This window comes from Oncorhynchus masou, chromosome 22 (assembly GCF_036934945.1).
Source record: "Oncorhynchus masou masou isolate Uvic2021 chromosome 22, UVic_Omas_1.1, whole genome shotgun sequence".
In the NCBI taxonomy this organism is placed as follows: Eukaryota; Metazoa; Chordata; class Actinopteri; order Salmoniformes; family Salmonidae; genus Oncorhynchus; species Oncorhynchus masou.
This window is the reverse complement of record NC_088233.1, coordinates 17,189,397-17,213,933: the sequence shown is the minus strand read 5'-3', so window position 1 is coordinate 17,213,933 and position 24,537 is coordinate 17,189,397. Positions and strand designations below refer to the sequence as shown.

The 24,537-nt window shown below is 44.0% G+C and overlaps 1 protein-coding gene across 1 annotated transcript in view; it reads right to left on the bottom strand.

Annotated features, from left to right (window-relative positions):
• Window positions 1-24,537, bottom strand: part of LOC135509101 (spondin-1-like) — a 142,214-nt gene that overhangs the window by 40,075 nt on the left and 77,602 nt on the right. The window lies entirely within an intron of this gene.

Below are 24,537 nucleotides of genomic sequence, written 5' to 3'. Positions count from 1 at the left end.
TTTCTACTCAGAGCACCTCAGGGCTGACCAGCTTTTGCCCTCTGAATTACTTCTTCAAGCTTTCTAGTTTTGGGCCACACTCAAGAGACCCACAGCCTTCATTTGAAGCTCAAAGTATTTTTAGAGAATAGTCATGGTCTCATACCAGCAAAAAGCTCAAATCAGATGCCTGTGATTTATGTTTGTCACCGTCCTTCTACACTACAGTCTGGCTGTCTATCATGATGATGTGAACTGTATGTCTCTTGGTGGGGAGGATAATCACCTGTCTGTCTGGCCTGATTTTTTGTTCTCGGGTGTCTCTACTTCACAGAACCACCTTGAAGAGGATTTTTTTGCACATCCTGAGGACTAAGGGAGTCCATATCTACTGACATAAGTTAGTCCATCTACTGACATAAGTTAGTCTATCGACTCACATAAATTGAACTGCATGTCTGCATGTGGAACTAACTCTAAACAGAAGCATTGCTATTCATGAGAATCACAGTAGGATAAATCATGTCATTCTCCATGGAGGTTTGTGTGTTGTGAATAGTTAAATCCAAACACATTTGATGAATATTCAGAGGCAGAGCCATACAGCATACAGCCCATATAGACCTTGTTGTGATCCAGTCCTCCCTACAGTCTTGTATGTACACTGAACAAAAATATAAACGCAACATGCAACAATTTCAAAGATTTTACTGAGTTACAGTTCATATAAGGAAATCAGTCAATTGAAATACATACATTAGGCCCTAATCTATGGATTTCACATGACTGAGAATACAGATATGCATCTGTTGGTCACAAATACCATTAAAAAAAGGTAGGGGCGTGGATCAGAATACCAGTCAGTATCTGGTATGTTCACCATTTGCCTCATGCAGCACGACACATCTCTTTCGCATAGAGTTGATCAGGCTGTTGAATGTGGGACATGTTCAGCTTCCAGGAATTGTGAACAGATCCTTGCGACATGGGGCTGTGCATTATGATGTTGAAACATGAGGTGATGGGAGCAGATGAAGGGCACGACAATGGGCCTCAGGATCTCATCACGGTATCTCTGTGCATTCAAATTGCCATCGATAAAATAGATTTGTATTCGTTGTCCGTAGTTTATGGCTGCTCATACCATAACCCCACTGCCACCATGGGACACTCTGTTCACAACATTGACATCAGCAAACCACTCACCCACACAACGGCGTGGTTACATGTGGTCTGCGGTTGTGAGGCCGTTTGGATGTACTGCCAAATTCTCTATAAGAACCTTGGAGGCGGCTTATGGTAGAGAAAAGGCAACAGCTCTGATGGACATTCCTGCAGTCAACATGCCAATTGTATGCTCCCTGAAAACATGAGACATCTGTGGCAAATCAAAATCAAATTTTATTGGTCACATATTTAGCCGAAATGCTTTGTATTTTTTTGATACACAAAAAAATACTGCAAAGTTGCTTAGGAGCAGAGCTGCCATGTATGCTGGCGCCATCTTGCCATTGACACTGTGTTGTGTGAAAAGAAATCACATTTTAGAGTAGCCTTTTATTGTCCCCAGCACAAGGTGCACCTGTGTAATGCTGTTTAATCAGTTTCTTGATATGCCACACCTGTCAGGTGGATGGATTATCTTGGCAAAGGAGAAATGCCCACTAACAGGGATGTAAACAAATGTGTGCTCAAAATTGGAGAGAAATAAGCTTTTTGTGCGTATAGAACATTTCTGTGATCTTTTATTTCAGCTCATGAAACATGGGACCAACACTTTACATGTTACGTTTCTATTTTTGTTGAGTATAATTGAAGTGGTAAATTGGATTTATTGAAGGAGAGGGCGTGAGTGTTATTAAGGGAGGAGGAGGGGGAGGGGGATGAAAAGGCAGTGGGAGGCAGCAGCTGCAGCACCGAAGGGGGATGTTTTACACTTCACACAGCTGCCTGCCATGCTGACCCTGACCGCTTTGTGTACAGAGGGAGAGAGATGGAGGACAGGATGAAAAGAGGAGAAGAGGCTATTGGTTACATCATCGCCCAGGGCAGACAGTGCCACGGTCAGAGGCTGCAGAGGGAAATGTCCCAGGTCCCACCACCTCTCCATATGCCACGGTCAGAGGCTGCAGAGGGAAATGTCCCAGGTCCCACCACCTCTCCATATGCCACGGTCAGAGGCTGCAGAGGGAAATGTCCCAGGTCCCACCACCTCTCCATATGCCACGGTCAGAGGCTGCAGAGGGAAATGTCCCAGGTCCCACCACCTCTCCATATGCCACGGTCAGAGGCTGCAGAGGGAAATGTCCCAGGTCCCACCACCTCTCCATATGCCACGGTCAGAGGCTGCAGAGGGAAATGTCCCAGGTCCCACCACCTCTCCATATGCCACGGTCAGAGGCTGCAGAGGGAAATGTCCCAGGTCCCACCACCTCTCCATATGCCACGGTCAGAGGCTGCAGAGGGAAATGTCCCAGGTCCCACCACCTCTCCATATGCCACGGTCAGAGGCTGCAGAGGGAAATGTCCCAGGTCCCACCACCTCTCCATATGCCACGGTCAGAGGCTGCAGAGGGAAATGTCCCAGGTCCCACCACCTCTCCATATGCCACGGTCAGAGGCTGCAGAGGGAAATGTCCCAGGTCCCACCACCTCTCCATATGCCACGGTCAGAGGCTGCAGAGGGAAATGTCCCAGGTCCCACCACCTCTCCATATGCCACGGTCAGAGGCTGCAGAGGGAAATGTCCCAGGTCCCACCACCTCTCCATATGCCACGATCAGAGGCTGCAGAGGGAAATGTCCCAGGTCCCACCACCTCTCCATATGCCACGGTCAGAGGCTGCAGAGGGAAATGTCCCAGGTCCCACCACCTCTCCATATGCCACGGTCAGAGGCTGCAGAGAGAAATGTCCCAGGTCCCACCACCTCTCCATATGCCACGGTCAGAGGCTGCAGAGGGAAATGTCCCAGGTCCCACCACCTCTCCATATGCCACGGTCAGAGGCTGCAGAGGGAAATGTCCCAGGTCCCACCACCTCTCCATATGCCACGGTCAGAGGCTGCAGAGGGAAATGTCCCAGGTCCCACCACCTCTCCATATGCCACGGTCAGAGGCTGCAGAGGGAAATGTCCCAGGTCCCACCACCTCTCCATATGCCACGGTCAGAGGCTGCAGAGGGAAATGTCCCAGGTCCCACCACCTCTCCATATGCCACGGTCAGAGGCTGCAGAGGGAAATGTCCCAGGTCCCACCACCTCTCCATATGCCACGGTCAGAGGCTGCAGAGGGAAATGTCCCAGGTCCCACCACCTCTCCATATGCCACGATCAGAGGCTGCAGAGGGAAATGTCCCAGGTCCCACCACCTCTCCATATGCCACGGTCAGAGGCTGCAGAGGGAAATGTCCCAGGTCCCACCACCTCTCCATATGCCACGGTCAGAGGCTGCAGAGAGAAATGTCCCAGGTCCCACCACCTCTCCATATGCCACGGTCAGAGGCTGCAGAGGGAAATGTCCCAGGTCCCACCACCTCTCCATATGCCACGGTCAGAGGCTGCAGAGGGAAATGTCCCAGGTCCCACCACCTCTCCATATGCCACGGTCAGAGGCTGCAGAGGGAAATGTCCCAGGTCCCACCACCTCTCCATATGCCACGGTTTCAAAGTACTGGAGTTTTGCTACACAAACCGAGAGACTCAGAGTTCATCTCTAACTTGTCTCAGCAAACACATTTACTTTTTAATTTAATTAATTAATTAATTATTGCTGAATGAGAGCTAAAGTGTAGCTAGGTTTCTTTTTAACATTCTTTGTAGCCTTTCTTGACAGAGTTTCTCTGAGCAATAGCACTCTTAACAAATAATGTCTTAGTCTTCTCTCTTACCTTTGTCCTCCCCAAAATCAAGCACTCTTATCTGTTCCCTTTACAATGTTTTTCTCTTTTATTGATTTGTCAAGTTAATCCTATATGCTGACCCAATGTGATGTCTTGTCCAGTGTCCATCCTCCCAAGTCCCTAAACGGCCCTCTCTGTCTGTCTCCAGCTACAGAGGAGTCTGGGCCAAAGTGTTGCTCAGTAATTGATTTGATTTCAGTGAGGTGTCAGTCACTCCCACAGGCTGAGAGGAACTGAGTGGCAGGGCCATGAGCCCCCTCTTACCACGCTGCTCGGCCCAATCACATCCTTCTCGGAGACAGGCGGGCAGGCAGCGGCGGGCGGGCGGGCGGGTGTTGGGTACTTAGAGCGCCAGCTAGGCACTCTTAGTACCCAACGTACCCAGCAGCATACTCCTGCCACCGCCGTCGCTGCGACCGTCTGGTGCCCGAGTACAATCAAAAGACATTGGCTTTGCCAAGGGATCCTTTGCACAGCAGAGGGATTAATATTGTTAAATGTTGATCATGTAAAATGAGCTGGGAGCCTCTGGGATCGTCTGTGTAGAGCTAATAAAGAATAAACCCTCTGCATTCTCCTGACATTCTAATAAACTGCCCTTTCAATTTTCATTTCAATGCAAATCATTTTTAAAAACTTCCTGTTAATTATTATAACTTTAATCCTTAAATGAGACAGGCAAAAGGTCATTGTTCTTAATTAGACTTCCTGCCGATCCCTTGTGTCCTGCCTATTTCATTATTGCCAGATTACCAGTGTACTGTAACTTCCCCTAATCCTATGTGTGGGTTGATAGAGGTTGCTTGATTTCACACCAATTAAGAGGATACACGTATGTAACATTACAGTATATGAGCTGGTTGAAAAGCTTTACATATCATTGACTTTCCAAGTTAAGTATCGCCTGTCATGTGGCATATTTGAAGAACAATGAACTGATTTGTAAATTGATTATAGCTTTGATATCAACAAAGACATTCGTCTGTGTTTCTCATCTACAGATCTTGACTCTCACATATACAGTACATTCGGAAAGTATTCAGACCCCTTGACATTTTCCACATTTTGCTACGTTATAGCCTTATTCTAAAATGAATGCATTTTTTTCCCCACATCAATCTACACACAATACCCCATAATGACAAAGCAAAAATGTATTAAAAATGTAAAACTCAAATATCACATTTACATAAGAATTCAGACCCTTTACTCAGTACTTTGTTGAAGCACCTTTGGGAGCGATTAAAGACTCGAGGCTTGGAGCTCTACCGACAATTCCTTTGACCTCATGGCTTGGTTTTTGCTCTGACATGCACTGTTAAATGTGGGACCTTTTATAGACCGGTGTGTTCCTTTTCAAATCATGTCCAATCAATAGAATTTACCACAGGTGGACTCCAATCAAGTTGTAGAAACATCTCAAGGATGATCAATGGAAACTGGATGCATCTGATCTCAATTTTGAGTCTCATACAAAAGTCTGAATACTTATGTAAATAAGGTATTTCTGTTTTTATATATAATACATTTGCAAAAATGTTTAAAAAAAACCTGTTTCCACTTTGTCATAATGGGTTATTATGTGTAGATTGATGAGGAGAAAACACGTATTTAAGACATTTTAGAAAAAGGCTGTAACTTAACAAAATGCAGAAAAAAATCAAGGGGTCTGAATACTTTCCGAATGCCCTGTATGAGAAATGTTGGCCTGACGACTGTGCTGTACTGATTTATGATTTTAATTTGAGCACCCTGTTGCAGGAGAAATGTCAAACTTGTAGTGTAGTTGTCACTCCGGCTCCTTATCTCCCCCCCTGGCGCTCGAGGGTGCTGGGCTTGATTTTCTCTTATGAAAAATGTATCAACCCCTACAAAAATGTCCATTAATTATAATCCACATAATAACTGACATTTGTTGTTGCTGCAGGATTATTTTCCCGCTGTAGCAAACTGGCTCAAATTAAGATCCGACATCTGTAAGTCAAATGTGGGAATATGAAATACATCAATACAGAATGGGAGCACTTAACCAGGGTTTAATGACACACACAGAATATGGTACAGCAAGTCTAGGACCTAGAAGGAAATATAAACGCAACATGTGTTGGTCCCATGTTTCATGAGCTGAAAAAAAACATCCCAGATTATATATTTTTTTTGATCCCAGAAATGTTCCGTACACAGAAAGTGTATTTCTCTCCAATGTTGTGCACTCATTTATTTACATCCCTGTTATTGAGCATTTCTCCTTTTGCCAAGATAATCCATCCACCTGACAGGTGTGGCATATCAAAAAGCTGATTAAACAGTATGGTCATTACACAGTATGGTCCCCAGCACCCTGTGCTGCGGAAAATAAAAGGTCACTCTAAAATGTGCATTGCCACAGATGTCTGAGTTTTGAGGGAGCATGCAAATGGCATACTGACTGCAGGAATGTCCACCAGAGCTGTTGCAAGAGAATTCAATGTTAATTTCTCTACCATAAACTGCTTCCAATGTCGTTTTAGAGAATTTGGCAGTATGTCCAACCGGCCTCACAACCTCAGACCACGTGTAACCACGCCAACCCAGGACCTCCACAACCTCAGACCACGTGTAACCACGCCAACCCAGGACCTCCACAACCTCAGACCACGTGTAACCATGCCAACCCAGGACCTCCACAACCTCAGACCACGTGTAACCACGCCAACCCAGGACCTCCACAACCTCAGACCACGTGTAACCACGCCAGCCCAGGACCTCCACAACCTCAGACCACGTGTAACCATGCCAACCCAGGACCTCCACAACCTCAGACCACGTGTAACCATGCCAACCCAGGACCTCCACATCCGGCTTCTTCACCTGCAGGATCGTCTGACACCAGCCAATCGAACAGCTGATTAAACTGAGGAGTATTTATGTCTGTAATAAAGTCCTTTTGTGGGGAAAAACTCATTCTGATTGGCTGGGCCTGGCTCCCAAGTGGTTGGCCCTGTGCCCTCCCAGGCCCTCCCATGGCTGCGTCCCTGCCCAGTTCATGTGAAATCCATAGATTAGGACCTAATGAATTTATTTCAATTGACTGATTTCCTTATATGAACTGTAACTCAGTAAAATTGTTGACATTGTTGCATGTTGCATTTCTATTTTTGTTCAGTGTATATATGTAATACACATGAATAAAATCAATACAACAGGCATATGATTCCATGATTCCTCCCTCAGCTCAATATTGCAACATCAAAGGATATGGATATTGAGTGTAACACTTACTGTGGTTTCTGCATGTACAGCAGGGCTGGGGTCAATTCGAATTGAATGCAGTCAGTTCAGGGAGTAAACTTAAATAATAATTCAAAACTTGAAAGAACTTAATCTGTTTTCAATTACCCTCAGTAAACTGAGTAGAAACTACCATTTTAACAGTAACGTTAAATTAAAATCCCTTCCTGAATTGATTGCCTTCAATTCGAATTGACCCCAGCCCTGCAGTTCAGTGTGATGCATTTTCAAATCACTGTGGAATTATAATGACAACTCTCTTATATGATGCACAAGACTCTCATCTCTGGGATGCAAGACAACAAGGTGTTTGCATGTGTGTGCGGTGTCTTTACATTTATTTTTGTACTTCCAAAATAGGAAAATGGGACTATTACTATTATTATTGGTTTAGGTTTTTGTTTTCATTTGAGACTGAGTGCAAGGTTAGATCTTATGCATAAACAGCATTTTTAATATAATATGTCCTATGTCTGACATAGACCGCAACTAACTTTTCTCCCTTTAATTCATGTTTGATAATCAGCACATCCTATGTGGAAAAGATGCCATGATCAAACCGTCTGTTGTCATTGAGTGACATCAGCGATTTGCTTCATCAATTGAGACGGTCTCTAATCATTTCGGAGGCTAGCATTTATACACATACAGCTCTGTGCTGTGGCTTGCACATTAATTAATGCCTAGCAACATGAGACAGGAGCTGACCAATAAGGCTTGTGTTGAAAAATACAGGGTGATTAAATATGGCCTTTCAATAACATAACTGCGACAACAGCAAAAGCATCAAGACTAAGTTATCTCTGGCTTCAGAGAAGGGTCATTTGTCATGTTTGGGTGCTGGAGGATGTTTTCATGGTGGGCCAAGTGATAAATCATCCATATGTCAGAATTTACATTATGTATTACTTGACAAGAGATTACATGAGTCAAACATACTGTAAATCACAGACCATTTAATAATCTCAGTGTATTGGCTCGGGTTTAAAAGCAGGGGAATAAATGAGTAAGAATAGATCTACAGGTAAAAGTATGTCTATGACCATTACCAGCAGACCCTCTGGACACCATGGTATAAAGTTGTCTGAGACCTAGGGTTAAGAGCGTTGGGCCAGTAACCAAAAGGTCGCTGGTTCAAATCCCCAAGCTGGCAAGTTAAAAAAATTGCCGTTCTGCCCTTGAGCAAGGCAGTCCCCAAAAACAACTCTTGATGACGTGGACGTCAATTAAGGCAGCCCCCCCCCCCCCCCCCACACACACACACACATCTCTGATTCAGAGGTGTTGGGTTAAATTCGGAAGACGCATTTCGGTTGAATGCATTCAGTTTTTCAACTGACAAGGTGTCCCGTCCCCATAGTATACAGTGTATTCGGAAAGTATTCAGACCCTTTGACTTTTTCCACATTTTGTGACATTACAGCCTTAATCTAAAACTGATTAAATCGTTTTTTCCCCCCATCATCAATCTACACACATTACCCCATAATGACAAAGCAAAAACACCTGTATTTGGGGAGTTTCTCCCATTCTTTTCTGCAGATCCTCACAAGCTCGGATGGGGAGCGTCGCTGCACAGCTATTTTCAGTTCTCTCCAGAGATGTTCGATCTGGTTCAAGTCCAGGCTCTGGCTGGGCCACTCAAGGACATTCAGAGACTTTTCCCGAAGCCACTCCTGCATTGTCTTCGCGTGTGCTTAGGGTCGTTGTCCTGTTGGATGTTGACCCTTCGCCCAATTCTGAGGTCCTGAGCGGTCTGGAGCAGGTTTTCATCAAGGACCTCTCTTTATCTTCCCACCCTTTATCTTTTGCACGACTAGTCTCCCAGTTCCTCCGGATGTGACGCTTGGCATTCAGGCCAAAAAGTTAAATCTTTGTTTCATCAGACCAGATAATCTTCTTTCTCATGGTCTGACAGTCATTTAGGTGCCTTTTGGCGGCTAGCTCTAGGAAGAGTCTTGGTGGTTCCAAACTTCTATTTAAGAAAAATTGAGGCCATTGTGTTCTTGGGGACCTTCAATGCTGCAGAAATGTTTTGATACCCTTCCCCAGATCTGTGTCTCAACACAATCCTGTCTTGGAGCTCTACAGACAATTCCTTTGACCTCATGGCTTTGTTTTTGCTCTGTCATGCACTGTCAACTGTGGGACCTTTTATAGACAGGTGTGTTTACCTTTGCAAATCATGTCCAATCAATTGAATTAATCACAGGTGGACTCCAATCAAGTTGTAGAAACATCTCAAGGATGATCAATGGAATGTTGAGTCTCATAGAAAAGGGTCTGAATCCTTATGTAAATAATGTATTTCGTTGTTTTTTTTTAATAACGTTGCTAAATTTAAGTTTTTGCTTTGTCATTATGGGGTATTGTGTGGAGATGTTTGTTTAATCCATTTTAGAATAAGGCTGTAATGTAAGAAAATGTGGAGAAAGGGAAGGGGTCTGAATACTTCCTGAATGCACCGTATAATGTATACCAGTGAAGCCTGCGGCTACCCAAAGTGATGTTCAAACACGATGAGATTTGCAGTAGGGAGCAAGAAAATATCCTCCCTCAGGCTAGAAAGTCATTGCAGGTTTTGGAAATCACTGATATTCTTACTTTTAATTATACCACGCTATGTCACAGCGAAGCATTTTTTTAGGAACTTTTGTCTTGTATTTTTAACCACAGATCATTGAAGAAAATCTTTTCACGTGAACCCTTTTTCAGGACCCTGTCTTTCAAAGATAATTTGTAAAAATCCAAATAACTTCACAGATCTTCATTGTAAAGGGTTTAAACACTGTTTCCCATGCTTGTTGAATGAACCATAAACAATTAACGAACATGCACTTGTGGAACGGTCGTTAAGACACTAACAGCTTACAGATGTTAGGCAATTAAGGTCACAGTTATGAATCCTTAGGACACTAAAGAGGCCTTTCTACTGACTCTGAAAAACACCAAAAGAAAGATGTCCAGGGTCCCTGCTCATCTGCATGAACTTGCCTTAGACATGCTGCAAGGAGGCATGAGGACTGCAGATGTGGCCAGGGTAATAGATTACAATGTCTGTACTGTGAGACGCCGCTACAGGGAGACTGGAGAGACAGCTGATCGTCTTCTCAGTGGCAGCCCACGTGTAACAACACCTGCACAGCATTGATACATCCGAACATCACACCTGCGGGACAGGTACAGGATGGCAACAACTGCCTGAGTTACACCAGGAACGCACAATCCCTCCATCAGTGCTCAGACTGTCCGCAATAGGCTGATAGAGGCTGGACTGAGGGCTTGTAGGCCTGTTGTAAGGCAGGTCCTCAGCAGACATCACCGGTAACAACGTTGCCTATGGGCACAAACCCACCATCGCTGGACCAGACAGGACTGGCAAAAAGTGCTCTTCACTGACAAGTCGCGGTCTCACCAGGGGTGATGGTCAGATTCACGTTTATCGTTGAAGGGATGAGCGTTACACCGAGGCCTGTACTCTGGAGCGGGATCGATTTGGAGGTGGAGGGTCCGTCATGGTCTGGGACGGTGTGTCACAGCATCATTGGACTGAGCTTGTTGTCATTGCAGGCATTCTCAAAGCTGTGTGTTACAGGGAAGACATCCTCCTCCCTCATGTGGTACCCTTCCTGCAGGCTAATCCTGACATGACCTTCCAGCATGATGCCACCAGCCATACTGCTCGTTCTGTGTGTGATTTCCTGCAAGGCAGGAATGTCAGTGTTCTGCCATGGCCAGCGAAGAGCCCTGATCTCAATCCCATTGAGCATGCCTGGGACCTGTTGGATCGGAGGTTGAGGGCTAGGGCCATTCCCCACAGAAATGTACGGGAACTTGCAGGTGACTTGGTGGAATTGTGGGGTAACATCTCACAGCAAGAACTGGCAAATCTGGTGCAGTCCATGAGGAGGAGATCCACTGCAGTACTTAATGCAGCTGGTGGCCACACCAGATACTGACTGTTACTTTTGATTTTGACCCCCACTTTGTTTAGGGACACATTATTCCATTTCTGTTAGTCACATGTCTGTGGAACTTGTTCAGTTTATGTCTCAGTTCTTAAATCTTGTTATGTTCATACAAATATTTACACATGTTAAGTTTGCTGAAAATAAACTCAGTTGACAGTGCTGAGTTTGTGTAGACACTGGTTTATTTCTGTGACATTCTAAATTAGTTGGACAAATCTCTAATTAGCCGAGCACAAAGCGGCTATACAGATGGTAATACCTCTGCAAACAAACTGTTCATTTTAGTTTAGAGGAGGAGACTACGATCAGCTGCCTGCCTGCCTGCCTGCCTGCCTGCCTGCCTGCCTGGCTGCCTGCCAACAAGATCCCACAACATAGGTGGGAAAAAAGGCTACCTAAGTATGATTCCCACCTATGTTGTGGGATCTTGTTTTTGTACATCTCTTGTAGCCTACGGAACGGTACGAACGGTACGATCGTTTTGGTTTCACTGTTATTTTGTTGCTGAAAGTTTGCAGAAGACAGATACTTTTAAGATGATGTTTGGTTCCTTAAAACTTTGACATATGTTTTCAACATACTTCAAACAATTTAACATGACCATGAATAGAAATACACATACTGTGTCCCTATATTTGTCTTTAAAGTTGTGAAAGTTTCAAAGTCAGTTTTCAAAGCATTTTTTGACCCAGCAATGGACATTTCAAACATGCATTCAGGTGCAATTTGACAATTCAAATACCCAGCTAGCATGTTCCATCCATATTCTAATGGTTATACACCAGAACAGCCTCCCTCCCATTCCCCTGGAGGTTGAGGGGCGTTGAGGAGAACTGAGAGTCTGGTTACTAGCTTTGACCTTCAGTTGAGTTGACTTTACTCAGCCAGGCCAGGCAGGCCGGCAGGGAATCACCTGACTGGGAGGGATGTTGACCCCAGTGATCGCCCGGGGGGGGGGGTGCTACACACAGTGACTTATCATGCATTCAGGTATAAGCCAAGCTTGAATCTGACTTTTCTTTTAAATGTAGGAAGAGACGCAGTAAAGATTCTATCTGGTTTTGGTCATAGGCTTTCTTTCAAGTTTTCTGTAGCACTTTTAAAAAATGTTTTAAGAAATATGCTTTTATCCATAGAAACATGTAAAATAAATGTATCCTAACAGTAGAGACATGCTTCACATTTTTTTTACCCCAGTGTAAAACTGCTGGTGAAGGCATTACCATACCATCCACGCACTGTACATTCAGGTCTCAGGTGCTGTAGCTACCGCCATCGGAGATGGCTAAATGTAAAATGTAAATGTGTGAGTCAGCCTGTTAGGACAGTAATAACCACCTAAGCCACTCAATGGTAATGAGCTCGTCTTCTCTAGATTGGAACACTGAACTACATTAATGAATGTGACAGTAGAGAACCTGAACCTGAGCAGAACCTTCCTGAATGAAGGCTACAGTAACACACACGTTGTTCATTGATTGCTAACATGCTACAGCGCTAAGATCAAAGTCCTTTGGTCGTTTGTTGTTGTGCCGTTCATTAGTATCTGTTCGACATCAAGCATGAGGGTTTAGCTACCTGCTCTCTCATCTTCATAGAAAGTTCCTCAACCTGAACTGAATCAAATCCCTCTCCATCAAAACCTTAGGCCCTTCTTTCGATTACACAATTATACAAGAGAATAATTAGGACAGAACACAATCTATATCCACATTTTAAAAAATCGTTTTGTTTTGTTGAAATGCCCAACCATCCATCCCGCTAAGGGGTTCAGCTGTTCACACACTGATTCATAAGCTAGTTCTAGTTACAGATGAAACGGACTGTGTTCTGTCTGGCTATTCATTCTAAGGAATGGTCACAGTCAAGAGAACAAACTCAAGGTGTTGTGTGCATATTATCATTCAGCTGACTGTCAGGGAAGAGGTTATTATAGTACATTCTTAACATACCAAAGCATTTTTATGAATTACCTTCTGGGCTGTGTGATACAAATTCAGAATGTTTATCTCATTGCAAAGACAATCCTTCGGCTTATAATGACCACCCAGTTTCGATATCTGATCAAATCGCTGATCTGCTTTTCCACCATAGTTGTTCCTCATTGTCAGGCAAGATATTCCTTCTAATCATTGGGGCTTTTATGGCTGGTTGATAGGAGGACAGAGCTGCAGCTACGACCAAAAATAGTTTTGATATTGCAAGCTTCCTCAAGAATATATTGTAACAAAAGATGTGTGGAGTCCAATAATACCCTGATAAGAGATAGAACGTCTTGTCTCCGTTACCATAATAAAGAGAGCTTCCTCCTGCTCCGATCTTTACAAATGATTTTCTGACAGAGGATTTCAGCTTCACCTTCAGTGAGGCCAACAGACAGACACCCTGTGCAGCAGCAACACTCTTTCATCAAAAAGTTCATTCCAAATTCAGGGAGCTTCAAGACTTTTGAATGGGATACATTTATTAGTTGTCTTCAATTCGAATAACTTCTAAATATGGATAATCAATAACATGACCTTCTCTTCCGACAACAAAAACAGAGAAATCAGGTTGTATTCAGCAGTTGAACAGTGCTTTATCAAAGAGAGAAGCTACACCTAGAAATAATACACACTTGATTGGTGGCAAGTCCTGTTGATATTAGCAAATAATATCTGTAAGTTATCTATAGGCCGTCTTTTTAATTTATTTTTAATTTAAATATTTCTATATATATTTGTTTTCTTTAAAACAACAATACAATACATACAGTACAAATGGCCACTCTTTAGGCCATCTTCAAGTATTTCAAGAGCAGCCAACTAAAAGAGAGGAGAGATGTAGGATCTTAATTTGATCACCCTGTTGCAAAAAATGTAAAACTTGTAGTGTATTTGATAATTCAGAAGTTAGTTATTTCCACTTTGAAATGTCACACTTGATTGACTCTTACAAAAAAAGTATCAACCCTCTACAAACATTAGTACATTAATTATAATCCAAATAATAATTCACATTTCCTGTTGCTGCAGGATTATTTTCCTGCTGTAACAAACTGGCTCAAATTAGGATCCTACATCTGTATTATGGGTGAAATGTTTGACCCTCCACTCACCACTCCCATAACAAAGGAGTAAGGGATACATGGGCCAAGGAGAGCCTGTCTGAGTCTCTAAGCATTGATGTCAGATTGAATCCCACTACAAAGTGTGCTATCAAAGGCATCAGACATCAGACGTGACAGAGAGCGCTGTGTTGAGAGATAGTCTGCAAATATTGTAATTTCAGCATGAAGGTGTCCTGAACAGGAGGTGATATAGCTGGAGTCTTTAGGTAACGGTTTTAGACATTCTGAGAATGATGTTCAAGACTTGCAGCTGACGCAAGTCACCAAAACCGCCAACCGGTGTCAATTTAACCTAATTAAAATGCAAGACAAATGTTCTCTCATTTTGGAAACTCATCATTATCTGTCAGTGAGATGGTAGCTTAGGGGTCTGTATGAAGGCCAGTGTTCTCTCTCCTCTTTCTCCTATCCCCACTCTATAAATTACCCAGACAGCACTGACACATGTTTAAGAAGTGTGTGCTTCTCTCAAATCCTCTCTCTCAACATCCCCCCCCCCCACACACACACACACAACACTGCCTTCATCTGCTCCCACAAACAACTTACAACCACTTTCCCATGTCTCTGTCAGTGATATCTTACTCCAGTTCACCTCACCAGTGCTCTCTGAAACAAGTCTACTCAATCGTCAGCATATGCCTTTCACAATAACAGTCTGAGGTTGACCTAGGGATACCAACAGGCAGACAAACACATAAAAAGAACAACACTGAAGTGAGAAGTATTCTTAAATTAGACTTGATAGTTAAGGTTTGTAATTTTCTAAGACAATATGAAAATACACTTGAGAAGTCATTAGCCTAGGGGTTCACATACTTTCTCCAACCTACACTGTGAATGTTTAAACGACTAGAAAAATACAATCATTTGTGTGTTATTAGTTTAAACACACCATGTTTGTTTATTGTGTTGACCTAGATGAAGATCAGACCAAATTTGATTTCCAAAGGGTTCACATACTTTTTCTTGCCACTGTAGCAATTCCTTCCACTGATTATTATCTGATAAACAAAAAACAGAACCACATTATAATGTATGAACTGTACTATAGACTATGTTCACTCTCAACGGTATTGCTACATTAAATAGGTGAGTATGAGAGTGAGGAACTGTGCACTTTCAGTGGAATGAAATGTTTGACAAGCCCACACAGACTGTCCTGGAAATGCTTTTGTTAAGGACTCTCACATTCCTACTGTACCAAGGGACAATAGCTGCCTTGGAGAGATTGTCTAGTGTTTAGGGGAGAAAGTCCAGGCTGTCACCCAGACCTGTGTGTGTGTGTATGTGTGTGTGTGTTGACTGTCATCTTTCTTTGTGTGTAATGTGTGTGTATTCTGTCAGGCATGTCTCTGCGGCACAGGAGGGAGGAATCCACAGAGCAAATTAGGGGCAGATTACTGTCAACAAGGCCTTTGGATAACAGGGATAATTTGCATAGGAAAAACATGGCCGCCAAGGGCTGTTATTGAAAACAGATTGATGAGGGGACCCTCATGAATTAAAGAAGCTCTGAGCATAATGTGCCTTTATTGTGTTAGGACTTTAGGAGCTGGAGGGATATAGCCTGAATGTTAATATGGGAACACTTTTATCCTGCTATTAGAGCCAGTGACATTCAGAACAATCCCTCTGGGGCACAAGCCAAGAACCAGGAATGTTTCCAACAACAAAAACTCACAAAGTGAACCCTCACTGCCTTACAAAAGCCTAGGACACTGACCCTCAGCACACACTGTCAGCCACACAACAGTTATTGTTGTGCACAGTTCTTGCAAGTGTCTCGAGCTCCCTGGACATTAGCAGTACAGTGATGTCGTCACGAGGTGACAAAGCACAAACACTTGGGATTCCCTTTGAAGAGAGCTCTACTAAGCAGCAGTTCATTATTTTAATGTGCTTTAGGAATGTCAAGATGTGAGCAGATTGTAAGAGATGCGGTCAGGCCCTGCCTGGACACTTCAGGTTTCCTCCTCTTCACTGGGATGTGTATGGGAGGCAATAAAGGCTGAGTTTGGCTGAGGGAGAGGCCTGCAGCAATTTCTTCTGAAGTAGTCGAGTATTCAGATGAAAGTTAAGGACAGCTATGCAGGCTGGCATGCCCCCTGCCTTCATCCCTTCCTCCCAACCCTCCCCTGACAATCTCAGTGAAATTAAGCCTTCAGAAAAAAAAGACAGATAGTCAAAAAGCCAGAGAGAAACGCTTAGGATGTGTTTATGAGACAGAGGACAGACATTCCAGGTGAAAGGAAGGGAGGCTGTGAAGTGTTTATGAGACAGAGGACAGACATTCCAGTTGAAAGGAAGGGAGGCTGTGAAGTGTTTCTGAGACAGAGGACAGACATTCCAGATGAAAGGAAGGGAGGCTGTGAAGTGTTTCTGAGACAGAGGACAGACATTCCAGTTGAAAGGAAGGGAGGCTGTGAAGTGTTTATGAGACAGAGGACAGACATTCCAGGTGAAAGGAAGGGAGGCTGTGAAGTGTTTATGAGACAGAGGACAGACATTCCAGGTGAAAGGAAGGGAGGCTGTGAAGTGTTTCTGAGACAGAGGACAGACATTCCAGGTGAAAGGAAGGGAGGCTGTGAAGTGTTTATGAGACAGAGGACAGACATTCCAGGTGAAAGGAAGGGAGGCTGTGAAGTGTTTATGAGACAGAGGACAGACATTCCAGTTGAAAGGAAGGGAGGCTGTGAAGTGTTTCTGAGACAGAGGACAGACATTCCAGTTGAAAGGAAGGGAGGCTGTGAAGTGTTTATGAGACAGAGGACAGACATTCCAGTTGAAAGGAAGGGAGGCTGTGAAGTGTTTATGAGACAGAGGACAGACATTCCAGTTGAAAGGAAGGGAGGCTGTGAAGTGTTTCTGAGACAGAGGACAGACATTCCAGGTGAAAGGAAGGGAGGCTGTGAAGTGTTTATGAGACAGAGGACAGACATTCCAGGTGAAAGGAAGGGAGGCTGTGAAGTGTTTATGAGACAGAGGACAGACATTCCAGTTGAAAGGAAGGGAGGCTGTGAAGTGTTTATGAGACAGAGGACAGACATTCCAGATGAAAGGAAGGGAGGCTGTGAAGTGTTTATGAGACAGAGGACAGACATTCCAGTTGAAAGGAAGGGAGGCTGTGAAGTGTTTATGAGACAGAGGACAGACATTCCAGGTGAAAGGAAGGGAGGCTGTGAAGTGTTTCTGAGACAGAGGACAGACATTCCAGGTGAAAGGAAGGGAGAATGTGAAGTGTTTCTGAGACAGAGGACAGACATTCCAGTTGAAAGGAAGGGAGGCTGTGAAGTGTTTATGAGACAGAGGACAGACATTCCAGGTGAAAGGAAGGGAGGCTGTGAAGTGTTTATGAGACAGAGGACAGACATTCCAGGTGAAAGGAAGGGAGGCTGTGAAGTGTTTCTGAGACAGAGGACAGACATTCCAGTTGAAAGGAAGGGAGGCTGTGAAGTGTTTATGAGACAGAGGACAGACATTCCAGTTGAAAGGAAGGGAGAATGTGAAGTGTTTATGAGACAGAGGACAGACATTCCAGGTGAAAGGAAGGGAGAATGTGAAGTGTCTGGAGAGGAAATGATACAGATGCACTTCGTCAATTTCCAGATTGACGATAACTGACGAGAAACTCTAAACTTTGTTTCCAGCAAAATTGGTCTGAAATGTTTGCACACTAACTTACAGGTTTCTGTCCAAGGAAAAACCCTATGTGTGCATAGCTAGTGCATGTTGCCTATGACATTTGCGTATAACCTCCAGACCCATACAGTGCTATATCATATGACACTGTTAAAATACTGCTCTACTACTAACGGAAGTCTGCAAGCTCTGCAAAACTATACAACCAAAACAATCTACATTTCCTTTCAATATTCACCTGAGTATTCTACCAGCTACAGTACCGGTAGGATTAACCCCAGCAAAATTGCTTCCCTATGCACACCTATGGGTGCTGTGAGGCATATCTCTCCTCCATGCCCAGGATTAGAGATTTGTTAGGAAATCTTGGGCTTTGTCCTCCATATTATGAGAGCTAATTCCCCGCTGGATGTTTGAGATTCCCCTGTAATCCCGGGTTTACTGGAGCCCATGAACAGTGTGCCTCTGGACCAGGCTTTCTCCCCTGGTGTATTGGTGGTCACCAGGCCTCAACAGAGTAGACTGGCAGAGGGGACGGAGTCAAACATGGTGCTTCGGCTGCAGCCTAACAGTGGAGGGAAAGCCTCTCTCATCCACTGACAAATCATTTCAAGTGGGTAGAGGGCACAAACAAACACGTTTGACCAGCTGAAATAGAATGTGTATAGCCACTATGGCCAGACTGTACACAGATGAGTGGGATCCACAGTTCTGTAGAAACCAGATAAAATATTCGTCAGCATAACTGTGTATCTAAATTCCTTAATGTGGGTTTTTGACCATAGTTCCTTTTTCACAGTAGGCCGATAACAAAAAGCATTTAATGTGCATTAATTACAAACTCGTATGAAATCTGTAAATATTAATTCAAAATGTAAATTACGAGCCTAGTTTAGCCAAGGAGACAGAACCCGTTCTGGCTACTCATGATTGGCTGATATAATAGAGCGGTTGGAAATGCAGAGAAATGAGTTCTGATTGGTCTGTCATGTCATTCTCTCTGTAACATAAGGTGGGCTTCTGATGTCTATAACAGAATGTGGAATTACCTGGTCTGTATACTGTATATTAAAGTTTTCTGTCGTGACAATGGTGAGTGAAGTCAGAAATCCGTATAATTTTATATCACAGGAGGTTGGTGGCAGCTTAATTGGGGAGGACAGGTTTGTGGAAATGGCTGGGGTGGAATAAGTGGAATGGTATCAAATACATCAAGCACATTGTTTCCATGTATTTGATGCCATTCCATTTTCTGAGTTCCAGCCATTATTATGAGCTGTCCTCCCCTCAGCATCCACTGTTTTATATCTATTCTCTAAGCAACAATCATTGCTGGTTGAGGAAACGTTCATATAAAACAAGGAATAGAAATGTATACCTCAGTAAAAGGCAATTCAATTCAGTTTCAAGCCAAGTCATTGTTTATCAGACTATGCCAGGTTTTATTGTACAGGGAAGTCTATTGTAAGATCAGCCTCACAAGCCAAGAGAGGGGTTAGGCCTGTCTTTCAAATACTGATGTCTCTGTGAAAAATCACAAAGCTGAGCTGACAGGCAACCAGAAACTGCCAGTTGGTTGAAATTAGACAATTGTTCCTCGATAAACTACTGCAACACCTTTCAAACAATCACGTGCCCAGCGAGCAGAAGATTCACACGGTGAAGAATCCTGTGGCGGCCAAAACCCTGAAAGATTAAGAATGTCTGTAGAAAGCATTAGGCAATAGTGTGGACTGTTAGGGCTAGCAGGCGCGGTGGAAAGGCCGGGCCGACAGACAGAGCTCTCCAGAGATCGCATTTACTTTAAATTGCCCCAGCTCTAGATTGAGCTGACCCAATCCTCTTGAGGAGGATATAGAGGGAGATAGAGAGGGGGATATAGAGAGGGAGATATAGAGAGGGGGATATAGAGAGGGAGATATAGAGAGGGAGATATAGAGGGGGATATAGAGGGGGATATAGAGAGGGATACAGAGAGGGATACAGAGAGGGATACAGAGAGGGATACAGAGTGGGATACAGAGAGGGATACAGAGAGGGATACAGAGTGGGATACAGAGTGGGATATAGAGGGGGATACAGAGAGGGATATAGAGAGGGATACAGAGAGGGATACAGAGAGGGATACAGAGAGGGATATAGAGGGGGATACAGAGAGGGATATAGAGAGGGATACAGAGAGGGATACAGAGAGGGATACAGAGAGGGATATAGAGAGGGATATAGAGAGGGATACAGAGAGGGATATAGAGGGGGATACAGAGAGGGATACAGAGAGGGATACAGAGAGGGATATAGAGGAAGATACAGAGAGGGATACAGAGAGAGATACAGAGAGGGATATAGAGAGGGATATAGAGAGGGATATAGAGAGGGATACAGAGAGGGATATAGAGAGGGATATAGAGAGGGATACAGAGAGGGATACAGAGAGGGATATAGAGAGGGATACAGAGAGGGATACAGAGAGGGATATAGAGAGGGATATAGAGGAAGATACAGAGAGGGATACAGAGAGAGATACAGAGAGGGATATAGAGAGGGATATAGAGAGGGATACAGAGAGGGATACAGAGAGGGATATAGAGAGGGATATAGAGAGGGATACAGAGAGGGATATAGAGGGGGATACAGAGAGGGATACAGAGAGGGATACAGAGTGGGATATAGAGAGGGATACAGAGAGGGATACAGAGAGGGATACAGAGAGGGATATAGAGGGGGATATAGAGGAAGATACAGAGAGGGATACAGAGAGAGATACAGAGAGGGATATAGAGGGGGATACAGAGAGGGATATAGAGAGGGATATAGAGAGGGATATAGAGGAAGATACAGAGAGGGATACAGAGAGAGATACAGAGAGGGATACAGAGAGGGATATAGAGAGGGATATAGAGAGGGATACAGAGAGGGATATAGAGAGGGATATAGAGAGGGATATAGAGAGGGATACAGAGAGGGATACAGAGAGGGATATAGAGGGGGATACAGAGAGGGATACAGAGAGGGATATAGAGAGGGATATAGAGGAAGATACAGAGAGGGATACAGAGAGAGATACAGAGAGGGATATAGAGAGGGATATAGAGAGGGATATAGAGAGGGATACAGAGAGGGATATAGAGAGGGATATAGAGAGGGATACAGAGAGGGATATAGAGGGGGATACAGAGAGGGATACAGAGAGGGATACAGAGTGGGATATAGAGAGGGATACAGAGAGGGATACAGAGAGGGATACAGAGAGGGATATAGAGGGGATATAGAGGAAGATACAGAGAGGGATACAGAGAGAGATACAGAGAGGGATATAGAGGGGGATACAGAGAGCGATATAGAGGGGGATATTGGGGGGGATACAGAGAGGGATACAGAGAGGGATATAGAGAGGGATATAGAGGAAGATACAGAGAGGGATACAGAGAGAGATACAGAGAGGGATATAGAGAGGGATATAGAGAGGGATATAGAGAGGGATACAGAGAGGGATATAGAGAGGGATATAGAGAGGGATATAGAGAGGGATACAGAGAGGGATACAGAGAGGGATATAGAGGGGGATACAGAGAGGGATACAGAGAGGGATATAGAGAGGGATATAGAGGAAGATACAGAGAGGGATACAGAGAGATACAGAGAGGGATATAGAGAGGGATATAGAGAGGGATATAGAGAGGGATACAGAGAGGGATATAGAGAGGGATATAGAGAGGGATACAGAGAGGGATATAGAGGGGGATACAGAGAGGGATACAGAGAGGGATACAGAGTGGGATATAGAGAGGGATACAGAGAGGGATACAGAGAGGGATATAGAGGGGGATATAGAGGAAGATACAGAGAGGGATACAGAGAGAGATACAGAGAGGGATATAGAGGGGGATACAGAGAGCGATATAGAGGGGGATATTGGGGGGGAAATAGAGAGGGATACAGAGAGGGATATAGAGGGGGATATAGAGGAAGATACAGAGAGGGATACAGAGAGAGATACAGAGAGGGATATAGAGAGGGATATAGAGAGGGATACAGAGAGGGATACAGAGAGGGATATAGAGGGGGATATAGAGGAAGATACAGAGAGGGATACAGAGCGGGATACAGAGAGGGATATAGTGAGGGATACAGAGAGGGATACAGAGAGGGATATAGAGGGGGATATAGAGGAAGATACAGAGAGGGATACAGAGAGGGATACAGAGAGGGATATAGAGGGGGATATAGAGTTGGATATAGAGGGGGATATAGAGAGCGATATAGAGGGGGATATTGGGTGGGAAATAGAGAGGGATACAGAGAGGGATATAGAGGGAGATACAGAGAGGGATATCCAGAGAGGGATATAGGGTGGGATACAGAGGGATACAGAGGGAGATATAGAGGGATACAGAGGGAGATATAGAGGGATACACTGTATGACAGTGATGTCCTGCCAAATGTTAATTCGAGTCTGATTCCGAACTGGCAAGCATTTCCTCACAACTTATAGCCTGGAAATGTGACATGTAAATTTGCATGTTTTCAATTTGCTGCGTTTGTGGGGGTCCTTACATTACGGACATTACATTAAATGTGTATCATGTGAGCCATTGATAATGCATGTAAATGTTGAATTACTCAGTGCGTGTTGCCCATGTCTAATCTCAATGTGTTAGCTGCTTTGTGATTCAACGCATGCACACACACACACACACACACACACACACACACACACACACACACACACACACACACACACACACACACACACCCGCACACACACACACCCGCACAGAGAGACAGAGAGAGATTGTGTTGTTAGGCATTCCAAGGATGTCAATTGTATGCAAATGGAATGCACCATACTGTTAGAGGAAATGGAAAGTTCACAGCACTGTTCCATCAGAAAACACTGAAGGCACTCACCACATCGCCTTGGTTAGAGGACAACATTCACTGTTCCATCAGAGAACACTGAAGGCACTCACCACATCGCCTTGGTTAGAGGACAACATTCACTGTTCCATCAGAGAACACTGAAGGCACTCACCACATCGCCTTGGTTAGAGGACAACATTCACTGTTCCATCAGAGAACACTGAAGGCACTCACCACATCGCCTTGGTTAGAGGACAACATTCACTGTTCCATCAGAGAACACTGAAGGCACTCACCACATCGCCTTGGTTAGAGGACAACATTCACTGTTCCATCAGAGAACACTGAAGGCACTCACCACATCGCCTTGGTTAGAGGACAACATTCACTGTTCCATCAGAGAACACTGAAGGCACTCACCACATCGCCTTGGTTAGAGGACAACATTCACTGTTCCATCAGAGAACACTGAAGGTACTCACCACATCGCCTTGGTTAGAGGACAACATTCACTGTTACATCAGAGAACACTGAAGGCACTCACCACATCGCCTTGGTTAGAGGACAACATTCACTGTTCCATCAGAGAACACTGAAGGCACTCACCACATCGCCTTGGTTAGAGGACAACATTCACTGTTCCATCAGAGAACACTGAAGGCACTCACCACATCGCCTTGGTTAGAGGACAACATTCACTGTTCCATCAGAGAACACTGAAGGCACTCACCACATCGCCTTGGTTAGAGGACAACATTCACTGTTCCATCAGAGAACACTGAAGGCACTCACCACATCGCCTTGGTTAGAGGACAACATTCACTGTTACATCAGAGAACACTGAAGGCACTCACCACATCGCCTTGGTTAGAGGACAACATTATAGCATAAGCCGAGTTGTCATTAACTTCATACTGTGAATTGGTAATAGTTAGCACAATACACATGTTATCATGATGGGGATCATCATAAAACACCCAATAATAATTATATCTGGAATATAAATCCTTGGCAAGGAGCTTACATCTGTACCAAGGTCCTACTGTACATTTTCAAAAGAACAGACTACTTAAAGGGGCAATCTTTTCAATAACTTCTTCACTGAAATGCTGTATTGCTTTCTACCTTTGCTATGAGTATGGCCCCCTCACTTGAACCTCATCAATATGTAATCATCATGTTTGACACCCTTACTCTCTTCAATTGTCCTCTCATCGGTTCCACAGCCCCTCTATACAAGATGACAGTTGGTTGAGCTCAAGGACAATAATCTCCACAGTCCACAGCACTTCAACAAATGCCTGTATAAGTCATGGCTACCAGAGCCAGAATGGGACCATTAATAAACATTGAAAATAACTTCCAGAATAACAGGACACTCTTAGAAAAAAGGTGCTATCTAGAACCTAAAAGGGTTATTCGGACATCCACATAGGATAACCCTTTGAAGAACCCTTTTTGTTCCAGGTAGAACCCTTTGGTTCCAGGTAGAACCCTTTAGGGTTCCATGTAGAACCCTTTACAAAGAGAATTCCACATGGAACCCAAATGAGTTCTACCTGGAACCAAAAAGGGTTCTACCTAGAAGGAACCAAAAAGGGTTCTCCTATGGGGACAGCCAAATAACTCTTCTCTATGTGTACAGAAGGCGATACAAATGATACAAATCAGAATTTGCTCATTCAGCTCATTACTAAAAACAACGAATGATATTATGTTGAGAAATAATCTTCAGTTATTATTTACACAAATTGAAATGTACAGCGTAACATTGTAATGAAGACTTCAGAACCATTTATTTAGATTCT